Source organism: Paramisgurnus dabryanus, chromosome 19 (assembly GCF_030506205.2).
Source record: "Paramisgurnus dabryanus chromosome 19, PD_genome_1.1, whole genome shotgun sequence".
Lineage (NCBI taxonomy): Eukaryota > Metazoa > Chordata > Actinopteri > Cypriniformes > Cobitidae > Paramisgurnus > Paramisgurnus dabryanus.
The window spans coordinates 2,760,592-2,770,423 of record NC_133355.1 but is presented as its reverse complement, the minus strand read 5'-3'; positions in this window follow the sequence as shown (position 1 = coordinate 2,770,423).

Below are 9,832 nucleotides of genomic sequence, written 5' to 3'. Positions count from 1 at the left end.
TGAAAGCCCGTATTCACAGACAGCTCGACCCGTCTTTCTGTCAAGAGCCGCATATGAGATTGAACTCAGGGTGAGCGTTTTAATCTCATCTGAAGGCAGATAGCTGTAATATTTTGATCTACTCTAACTAGGTAGCAGAAAGCGAGAGCGAACACATTTAGATGAGATTATGTCGGCGTCGAGCTCAGCTGTTTACGGCGCGCGGACGCTCTCGGGCTGAACGTGCGTGGGTGAATATGCTTATTCACACTTAATAATTCAACGTTTTGAGCGCAAATGAAGCTTCATAATTTGATTTTTCCACCATGGTCCCACTGTGAAGCTTATATTATTCAGACGCTTCTGGAAACTTCCCAAATGAGATCCGAGACCAAAACAAAAGATTTACAGTAAAGTCGGCAGTGATGTTTTCTGCTTCGACGCACACCCCTCCTGAATATTTTAGACAAAAGAGCAGAAGATGAAGCTGTTGACATAAAACCAGGGCTTTCCTGTGAACTTGAAGCCAATGAGAAAGCGATCAAAGTTTAAAGAACTGGCAGTTTCTCTGGCTTTGAAGAACTGGCACTTGTCAATAGTCAGCAGTTTTTATTTATGGAGGCTCTTCAGATGGCTGTCAGATGGGACGTTTTGGTGCAGAACGACATTAAATCTTTTAGGTTCTGTCATTATTCTCGCCGGCCTCGGCCCTGAACTGTTGTTCTGCTTCCAGCATGCACAGTTTGCAGTCTTGAGCACCTGTGTTCATAAACCCTCACTCAGCATTACTGTATATCTCACACATATAGCCAAAGATTTTCATATTTTGCTTATATTTTTTTTACCTGCGTTTCTGGCTGTTGATGTGCATCCACTAAAGCAAGTACTGTTAATTGAAGGAGATGTTTTGGAGATAAAACCACGTTTACTACCCACCGTGCTACAGTACTAAACACTTAAACACAAGCCAAACTTCTAGCTTCTCTTCCGATCTCACCGCTGAACTCCAGCGAGATGAAATAAACCTTTAACCGCAGTGCTACTAAAGAGCAGCATAATTCATGACTCCTCGAACCCACCCAGAGACCGTTAACCTCGCTCTTGACCTCGGCCTAGCCATGAATATTCCTCTCATATCTCTGAAACGTCTTCACCGCCCGAACGTGCCAGATTAATTTCAAAGTCTCCCACATTCGTTTAGCGGGTTGATTGTTAAATTGATTTAATTATCGAATCTCTCTTAGTGACATTGATCTAGTTTGGCTAATAGGAGTCACCTATGCATGTAATTGGCTTTGATGCATATCAAAGCGAGGGTGCGCGCAAACAGCTCGCCGAGAGCGGAGATTTAGTTATCACTTCTAAAGGGCAGCGAGAAGCAACCAGACCGACTTTCCAAACAGCAACACAAATGTGGCCTTTCGTGTGATGGATTGTGGCATGGCACGGTATTAATCTCTTCATATTCTTATCGCTTTGGGTTCTGCATATTGATGTCATCTGCCTCCAGCATTAGACGGATTTGTTAGTGTGGGGGTCGGCCATTTTAAGCAAAAACATTCTTGGCTCATTTAGGCCTTCATATTCATGCTTTTCATGCATGCAAGTGTATTTACAGGTATTGTTATGTGAATGCAACTTAAGAATATAAGTAGATGAAGTCCTGCTGCAGAAATGTTGTTGTAGAGCGATCGAGCATCAGGGATAAAGCAGACCCAACTCTAACAGCACCTATTTAACACAATCACAAGCTATTGAGGCAGGAGGTCATGTGACCCACGGATCGTCCAATCCAGACAGACCTCCAGGATAAGCAGTCAACACCTGGATCCATCTGGACACTCCCCTGTCACCGGCATCCAAACCGAACATATTAAACACAGAGGAGCGTTCAACCGCCGTCTCGTGTGGAAACCAGCGCCTCCCACTCGTGTCTCACTCGACAGCTAATTAGTTTTCTGTCTGAAACTTGAGGTTTTACTCCTCCAATCAAAACAGAAAAAAGCAGCGTGACCTTAATAACCGAATGAGAAGATCCATGCGTAGAAACACGGAATACGTTGCGTCAGCGTTTCGCTGATTTGTTTATCCAGCTGTGTGTGGGTGCACATCGTACTCTTCTCCAGCTTTCCATTTTTCATTCCCTCTCCCTTTTTTTTCCGGGATGAAGAACATTCCAGGACTTCACATTGCAAACTGTTTATATCAGTTTATATGTTTGGTTCGGGATCCAAAGTTTTCATTGGACATTCAGTAGAGGTCTTCACGTGTCCGACCCAAGTGAGTTCGGGTCTAAAAGTTTCAGGTGTACACAGGTCGAGTGTAATAAAAGTAACTTTTGTGTTTATGCCAAACAAACGCAAGGCGACCCAAACTACCTCGCACGTGTGCATCAAGTCCTTTTCCAACCCCTCCTATGTGTGTCAAGAGCACTTGCGACATCGTGTGGCCGGCGGGAGGTTAATTTTCATTGAAACAGACCTGTTATTCATTTTTGAATGAACATTTTAGTGGTCACCTTGGTGTCATCATCAAATAACAAAGGAAGATAAATGGAGCAGCGGGCAAACTTGGATGCAAGGCCAATCTGTGTGACTTGCGCACGTGAGACTGCAGACTGCACACACATCTGTGCCGTTTACATTCGGGTCCAGTCGGCTTAAAAAAATATTGCCACTGGTTCGGGTTTGAGTCGGGTCTAATTTTCTTGGGTTTGTCTCGCGTCTTTCTTTTAAAAAAAGGTTTATGCACGTTGGGTTCATGGAAAAAGTGAATCTGGTCATTTCAGGTTGGGTACATTTCTTTGGACCTGAAGACCTTTAACATTCATTCTTGAATCATAAAACCAATAATTAATAATTAATACTTTAATTAAATCTGATAAGTTAATGATTTATCTTAAAAAGCCAACAATTGGGCTGTCAGTGAAAATTGAAATGACGTCTCACTTTAGGCCAAATATATACAATTTTTTTTTAACCAAACAGTTTGTAATCACTGTTGACTTTGCTTCCATGAAGGAATATCAGACATCTCACAGGTTATTTTGGCAAAAACGACATATACCATAACCAAATTCAAGTTTATTTTGGCTTGAAGTGGTGAAATGGTGAAATGACGGCTATTGCTTGCTGGGTAAGTAGTAAGTAAACTGGTAACTCTGTGTATTTATTTTGTACTGTATGTGTTTTAGTTTTGACCTGCCCACCGGGTAAATTCAGTGTTGATTCTCTCCTCTGTTTCCTCACAGGTTCTCTTTGGATTGAAGTCTTCTGTCTTCATCTCGTTCATCAGTCAGCGGGCTTACGTGTTAACCTGCAATCCTGTTGCTTTTAACACATGTGAAGTGAATGGATGCGCCCTGCGGTGGACGCTGGCTGTGAACAGCTGCGCGCAGACACGCTCGGTATCTGCAGTCAGGTGCGGGGTGAATAACGTGCTAACAATCTAAACCGTCAGAGAGAGAAAGAGAGAGATTGTGAGGACGTCCGGCGAGGATGACGTGTAAGAAAGCACATCAGTGTTCGCTATCTAGGCCATGGATGAGAAAACGGCTTGAGTTCTCCAGGGAGGACAAACATGCAAATAGACAGATAGTGAATGCAGAAGACAGAGCGGACGTACTACATAAACATCATAGTGAATTATGATACAAAAACACTCGAAATTGAAATGAAATTACAATCAGCTCAATTTACTCTAATGCAAATTCCTGATAATAATATAATAATATATGTGGTTATTTTTAAGGAGACTTAATCCCCCACAATCCACTGCAAACTCACATTCAGTTCTCACTGAATGTGATTATATGAAAGTTTTTCTGGACTTTTTTTTAACACTGTGTTTATTGTATTTGCAATGGTGTTTTCTATTGTAACGCTGAATCACACAAGTCACATGAGTATATTTGTAGCAATAGTCAACAATTCATTGTATGAGTTGATATTATCGATTTTATATGCAAAAGATCATGATCTTAAAATTTTCAACCAATAAATATATAATAAATGTATTTATTATTAGTAATATGTGTATTACTAATATATATTATTATCAACATATATTAATGACTTCATCTGGACAACTTTACAGGCGATTTTCTCAATATTTAGATTTTTTTGCACCCTCAGATTTCAGATTTTCAAATAGTTGTATCTCATAACAAACCATACATCAATGGAAAGCTTATTTATTAAAATATTAATCGTGATTAATCTCATACAAAATAAAAGTTTGTGTTTGCATAATATATTTGTGTGTATTGTGTATAATTATTATGCATATATAAATACTTACATACATGTATACATTTAAGAAAAAGTTATTTATGTATATATTTAAAAATGTGTATAATATAAAATTAGTGCTGCGCAAAGATTAATCGCAATTAATCGCATACAAAATAAACGTTTGCATAATATATTTGTGTATATTGTGTATAATTATTATGCATATATAAATACTAACATACATGTATACATTTAAGAAAAAAGTTATTTACGTATATATTTAAAAAATGTGTATAATATAAAATTAGTGCTGGGCAAAGATTAATCGTGATTAATCGCATACAAAATAAACGTTTGCAATAATATATTTGTGTGTATTGTGTATAATTATTATGCCGATGTGAATACTTACATACATGAATACATTTAAGAAAAAAGGTATTTATGTATATATTTTAAAAATGTATATAATATAAAATTAGTGCTGGGTGAAGATTAATCGCGATTAATTGCGTTCAAAATAAAATAAAATTTTTGCATAATATGTGTGTGTGCTGTGTGTAATTACTATGTATATTTAAACACATACACACAAACATACATGTATACATTTTAGATTTTTTTTATTTATATTTATTTTTAAAATGTATATATTATATAGAATGTATAAAATATAAATAAATATATATACACACAATGTAAATGTTTCTTAAATACATACATGAATGTGTGTGTATTTATATATACACAATAATTACACACAAAACACACTTATATATTATGTTACAAATCACTTTTATTGTGTATGCGATTAATCACGATTAATCTTTGCCCAGCACTATATAAAATATATAAAAAGTCTTGTAAATGTAAATGTTTCTCAAATACATACATGAAAGTGTGTGTATTTATATACACAAAATAATTACACACAGCAGGGGCGGACTGGCCATCTGGCAAACCGGGCAGTTTCCCGGTGGGCCGACGTACTTTTTGGGCCGTTACATCTCATACTATATTTGTCTGAGCAGCCCAGTTAGCGTCTTTTTTTCTAGACAGACCGGCCCACTGACATTTAAGCAGCAGCCCATTGGTTGTTTGTTTTTTTAAACGACATTAAGCTGGCCCAATGACTGACCAGCACAGTCATCATCCTTTCTTTTCCTAGATAGACCGGCCCACTCACATTTAAGCAGCAGCCCATTGTTTTTTTTTTTTTTGAATGACATTAAGCTGGCCCTATCACCGATTTGGTCTCTGTGCAAGCGAGCGTGCATCGTCGGTCAGTTCACGTGTCAAAATAGAGAGAGAGAAAAAACGCAAAAAACTGCGCGACAAAAAGAAGCAGGCTCTTCAGGCAGACGCTGCAAAATGTGTTAAAAAACACAATTTTTTTCTGCGGCAGCAGGACCTTCAACTCGCGTCGCTGGTGATGATGATGACATATGGTGGCGGTGGTGGCACTGGCAGCACCAGCACGCAAAGTCTCATTGAGGAGAGGGAGAGAGACGAGGGAGAAGTGAGTGTAGTGACTTCGGTAAGCAGAACTGCTTTCTAAACACAAGTTTAGATGGATACCCCTTGATAAAACTGAGTCAAAAACACAAAATATGGTGATAAAGCTGCAATAAAATAACTGCACTCTTTGCTCTGTGACTACGAGAGTGTATCTGATTTGTAGAATTTTCGTTGATTGTCTGTTTCAAAACGTATAATTTCTCTTCAAGCAAAATCAAACAATCCGGGAGATCTGCTTACAGAAAAGATATGTTTATTGTATAACACAACACACTTGACAGATAATGTTAAAAATCTCTATTACTGTAATGCACCTACCCAGTCTCACAAAGTTTCGTGATATAGTCACGTATTTTTTTGATTCTTTTTTTCGTGCTATTATCACGAAATTTCGTGTTTTTTCGTGATCGTATAACGAATTCCTGTTTTCGTGTGATTATCACGTATTGGTTACTCAACTGCTTTTCCCTATTTTTAAACCATTGTCGCTTCGGTTTAGGGTTAGATTTGGTGCTTGCATTAAACCTACCCAGTTTTCTTCAGTGAATGTAGTGAATACTTTCCTGTAAGTACTGCAAGTAATAATCAGTTTCAATATTAATGTATAACGTAAGCAGCACTTGTATTTTGTAATAAGTCGGCAATCCAATGGCAAATTTTGCCAATTGCATGAAGCTTGTTTTAGGATTCATAAGGGTGGATTATACAGTTTTATTGCATTAATAAATAACACGTTCTAGAAGTGTTTGTTGTGTCAACTCTCACTCTTTTCTACCTGCTATTAAATGGGTTTAGTGCTTTTATGGAATTGGAATTGCTATTGCTATACATATTTAAAGCCATGCAAAGATGGGTGGTATTTGTAATTATACACTGCAAAAAATGATTTTCAAGAAAAAAAATTCTTAGTATTCTTGTTTTCAGTTAAAATATCTAAACATTCTTAAAATAAGATCGTTTTTCTTGACTAGCAAAATGACCCAAGAAAATAAGTCTAGTTTTTAGACCAAACATTTTAAATTTAAGTGATTTTGTGCATAAAACAAGCAAAAACAAATCTGCCAATGGGGTAAGCACATTTTTCTTGCATTTAGTGTTTAATGCACAAAATCAATTAAATTTGATATTTTTGGTCTAAAAACTAGACTTATTTTCTTGGGTCGTTTTATTCATCAAGAAAAAGCATCTTAATTTTAGAATTTTTAGATATTTTTACTGAAAACAAGACAAAAATACTAAAAAACATTTTTCTTGAAAATTAATTTTTGCAGTGTATGTAGTGTGGGCCAGTTTGGGCCAAAATGCCAGGGCCGAATTTTTGTCCCAGTCCAGCCCTGACACACAGTGCACACACTTATTATGCAAAAACTTTTATTTTGTATGTGATTAATGGCGATTAATCTTTTGAAAGCCCTAGAGATTTAAAAAACAAAATTTGTCCAGGGTCACATATGTGGATGTAAAGATTGTGACATAATTGTAATGCAAATGCAGTTAGCATTTTTGTTCCTGCCAAAATTTAATTGTTCTATTGGATTTCCTATATCTTATGATTTATGTCGCTTAACAAGTATTTTTACTGATGTTCAGTGTTGTGTGTTTATGTTGGGTCTCTATCTTCTCTTTAGGGTTTTTGGTCTCTGTTCAGCTCCTTTCCTTCAGTGTGAGTCTTTGGGATTTCTCATCCACCAGGTGAAAATTGTCATTCTGATCACTTAGAAAATAACAGCACATGTTTAAAAGAGTCATGATATGAAGAATTGTTCATGTCTGAAGCACAAACATCATTAGATGTGTTATACGCTGGTGTTTGCACAAGCAGCGTGACCTGTAACAGCATGCGTGAGCGCAGTAATAGCGTTCTCATTCACATCTGAATCACTGGAGAGTTACGCTGTCGAGCGTTTGCATATGGAGCGCCGCGAAGCGTCGTTCTCCTTGATAAATGAATGTGCGCTTGAAAATGCTGAGTTAACCGTACAGTACCCACTGTGAGGATTTAACCTTGAATAAGACAGCGCACGGCATCTATTTCTGTCCCTGCGTGCACCACTGCACAGCTCAGATCTTCAGCTGCTGCTCACAGAAACAAGGTTTTCTAGATATGCACTGCGTCAGTTTGTTGTGATGAACTCTGTGAATGAGTTTTTTTTTTTACCGCAGACTCGTACTGTACGTGAAGGCCTGATGTCTATCACCAGGTGTGGTGAGATTATGATGGTTTGTGCGTGGTCTCCAGTCAGCTGCTGTTTCCTACGTTCTCACTAACATTATTCATTTGGCAGAAACTTTTATCCAAAGTGACTTACAATGCATTTGATCTGTATGTGTTTTTTCCTTGGGATCACACCCATGATCTTAGAGCTGTGAATGCAATGCTTTATCATTTGAGTTATACACATCCAGCTACTGGTTTAACTGGAATCTTTCACACCTATGGGGTTTCCCAAAGTTCAAATCAAACACTCACTCACAGCCATCAAGGACAAAAATCTGTCTAGCCCTTTTCACACAGAGATTACGGAAAATGCATCTGGGATTTGTCTGGGATTGTTTGATTTTTGGTTCATTCACACTGCCAGCAATTTTTGGGAATCTGTGCATGCTTTAACATGCATACCGTACAGTCCTGCACTTGGTAGTTTTTTTCACAGCATCTGAAGTTTGCTAATTATCTGTGCATTTTTGTTTATAACAAGATGATAAAGGAGCGTGTGATGCCCTGTTCTGTAATGTTGGTGCATGATCTCTGCTTCAGTCCAGTTTGCCGACATTTCTCGTTGCGAATGTTGATCTGAACCGTAACTTCATTGCAAGCATATGTCCTTATTATGGCACGCCATCGGCAATGTTTCTGACTCACACACAATGCTTTCCGTGAATGTCACGGCAATGTTAGGTCCTCTTTACGGAAGCATAGTGATAGGGATGAGACTGCCTATGCCGAGTCTGAGTCAAGACAGAGTCTTTGAAGAGTCGAGACCGAGTCTGTAGGTTTTCAAATACAGTCGAGTCCGAGTCAAGACCGAGTCTTTGAGGAAGCAAGTCTGAGTCGAGACCGAGACCGAGAACTTTAGGAGTAAAGACCATAAAAACATTTCAGTTTTCATATTCATGATTTAATATCACCCCAGTTAATAATCAACAGTTAGGCCTACAGACTAAGCTAGATTGGGAATTGTTTAGAAGAGCAATCTTAACATCTTAATATAGATTATGCTTTTACTATCATTAAAAAATCCATACCACATGCATCATCTTCTGCATATTTTTCTAGAGATTTCTGATGGCAGTTTCTTTACATTGCACCATGGGATGTCATTTTCAAATAATGACCGTCAACATTACATTTTATTATTATTGTTATGTGTTGTGTGTTTTTTTATATGAACATGAAAAAATGCGTTGGTCTCGAGGACTCGGTCAGAAATTACGAGTCCTTCTCCTCCCACTGTGGTCTGAGACGGAGTCTTTGAAGGAACAAGTCCGTGACGAGTCAGAGAAAGCAGAAATCTCGAGAACGGACTTGATTACTACAACAATATGGAATCGATCCCAGAACATTTACGGGATGTGTTTGTGTTCACAAAAAAAGACTGTTTGCCAATTTTACAAAAATTTTCTGCGACCAAAGTGCTGTGTAAATAAGGTTTAAGTCTGTCTTTTAAGCTAATGCAGCACGGCTTCATCAATCCAGAATAACATTACCAATGGCTCACGTCTGTAGATATTTACACAAATTTGTGTTTGATATGAAGCAAATGTGTTGTTATTAGACAGAAATGTTTTGAGCACTCTTCACTTTTGCATTGGATCTCATTTTGTGTTTTACAAAAGAAAGAAAATATTACTGTGTATGACTGACACAGAGGTTAGTAATTTTTTAAGCCACCTGTTCCTTTAAGATCATAAGAAGGAAGTCTCGTATCAGCGTCTTACTAATATCTGTGTAGTTTGTGAATAATATTGACACAATACTGCTTAATGATTTTCAGATGATTGATTCAGACGTGTCTGATAGTAAGAGAGCTGATCTCAAATCTCGTGTTTCTGTAAAGACGGGATCGCGGGTCACAGACGCCGCGGCTCTGCCAGACGCAGTC